The sequence below is a fragment of the Nannospalax galili genome, unplaced genomic scaffold (assembly GCF_000622305.1).
Source record: "Nannospalax galili isolate Female #2095 unplaced genomic scaffold, S.galili_v1.0 scaffold1023, whole genome shotgun sequence".
Lineage (NCBI taxonomy): Eukaryota > Metazoa > Chordata > Mammalia > Rodentia > Spalacidae > Nannospalax > Nannospalax galili.
In genome coordinates this window covers 541,506-543,948 of record NW_008349234.1, presented here as the reverse complement: position 1 = coordinate 543,948, position 2,443 = coordinate 541,506, and positions in this window count along the sequence as shown.

The following is a 2,443-nucleotide window of genomic DNA, read 5'->3' as shown; positions in this document are numbered from 1 at the left end:
CTCTTGCAAATCAGGAGACAGGTTCCACTTACCCTCGAATCCCGCACCCACGTGTCTTTTATGCGTCTAATGCGCCCTTCTCAGCCAACCAGGACGGGAGTGTGAGTGAGCGTTATAGTTTCCGGGCAGATTAGGAGCTGCTTCGTGTAGGAGCGCTGCAGGACGCCCCCACCTGGTGCTCTGACCCAACGGTCCAGCACTTGGCGGTTGCGCACCCAGCTGGACACACTGCTTGGGGAGGAGAGGCCTGGTGAGGGTGAGGGACCTGTGAAGAGCCCCGGCTCAGCCAGGATTTAGGCCCAGTTTGGTTTGCTTAGCTTCATGTCGGTTTCTACCCTGCCTTTCCGGTGAAATCCTGTACAGGTTTGCTGGTAGGATGGTCGCCAACATAGCAGTGAGCTGGGCGTATTTTCCCACACCTAGAGGGAAGCTCTATTCAATGAATGAGGGAAGCCCTCATTCAATAGGTGGCTCCCCCAAGTCTTTGCTTAGCCTTCCGTCTAGTTCAACCAATGGTAATTGTTGACTGACTAGAACGGTTCTTGGCACTTGGGATCCATCAACGGATCAAACACAGGGCCCCGTCTTCATGGTGCTTAACAGTTGCAATTCTCCTGGCATCCCTCTGAAAGCCAGGGACTTCAGAGAGGGCTTTGTTCAATGGCCAAAGAATGAAGAAATGGAAACTGAAAATCAACTTTTCAATCCTAGGGAGTGAGGAATTCCCAATAAAGGATTGCGAAGGAGGGGCAGAAGCTGAAGAAGGGAAGTGAGAATTCATCTTTTCAGGGGCTGGATCCTCGAGGATCTAGGTGCTGCCCCTTTTTGCTAATTTCATGGTTCTAGTCACTGTGGGTGGTAAGTGACTAACTTTGAAGGGTGAAGAGAGAGACTAAGCAAAAATCTAGGTCAAATTAACCATATATTATAGTTCTGGACCAGACATTTTTCAGATAACATGTCTGTATGCAGAACTGACCCCAAAGGTTAAGGCAGCAGAACAGACACAAATAGGAACCTGGACATACCAGGCCTTTTCATCAATTGAAGGCTGGAGTCGAGTGTTTTTCAGGATGCTAAAATAACCTAGGCAACCATTCCCAACCCACATGTCAGAGTTGCTATCTACAGTAAAGCTATTGGGAGACTAGTTCTGCATTACTAACTGTGTGACCTGCAAAATTAGTGATTTTTAAGTCAACAGCAAATGAAAGTTAAAGGATTTATTAGGATTTTTCTTTGGTAACAGCTACAGACCTAACCAACATAAATGTGTTAGGGGGTGATGCACACTATAGGAAAAGAACATAACATAGATTGAAGGTGTGGGTACTGACGGCTAGAAAGAGGATGGTCAGGGTAGATAGGCCTCATTGCAGAAATGAGCTGAGCAGGGAGACGAGGGTATGAATTCCAGACAGAGGGAGGAGACAAAGGGTAGAATGTGACTCTTCTTTATAAGAAACTGCAAGAAACCCTTTTCCATTTAATACAAATGGAAAGTGGGAATACTAAAATGGAACACAAAGCCCAGTGCCCATGACGTAGCCAAACCCATCCACAGTGGCACATTAATGTTTGGTTCTCTCTTATTTCCTTTCCCTTCCTATAACCAGTCTCCCAGGGACTGGAGGATGGACCTAAACTTTCAGATGATTTAATCCTAGTTGGGCTTGGTGGCGTACCCTTCCAGTCCCAGCACTTGGGAGGCAGAGCCAGGAGGCTAAGGAGTTCAAAGTCATCCTAGGCTACATAGCACGTTCAGGGCCAGCTTAGCCTACATGAGACTCTGTCTCCCCAAATCAAAACCAAACAAAAACCAGTTAAATCCTTTCCAAAAAGATTTATGTACATGAGTGTTTGCTTACATGTATGTATGTTGACCACGTGCATACTGAGTGCCTGCAGCAGCCAGAAGAGAGAGTGTCAGAGCCCCTGGAACTGGAGTTACAGATGGCTGTGAGCCTCCTTTTGGGCACTGGGAACTGAAGCCAGGTCCTTAGCAAGAGCAACATGTGCTCTTTACTGCTGAGTCATCACTCCAGCCCCCAGTTTAATCTTTTAACTCAGGATATAATTTACAGACTAAGCCAAAGGAATTTAAACAGATTTAAAAATAGTTTCCCCTTAGAAATGCCGCTTTCTTTTTTGTTAACAAAATGAGTATAAAATCGCATGTTTCAGAACCTGATCACATATTTGCTACTTAAAAGCAAGGATAAAAGATCAAAGCTGTCGACAGAGCCCACGAGTGGGAGGAGGGCATGAAACAGCATAGAGCAGAATATGTCTGGGGGCCTGGTATGACACATGTCTTTAATCCCAACATTTGGGAGGGTGAGTCATGAGGATTGTGAGTTCAAGGACAGCCTGGGATAAATAGTTCCAGATCAGCATGGATTTTTTTTTTTTTTTTTTTTTTGTCTTTTTGAGACAGGGTCTC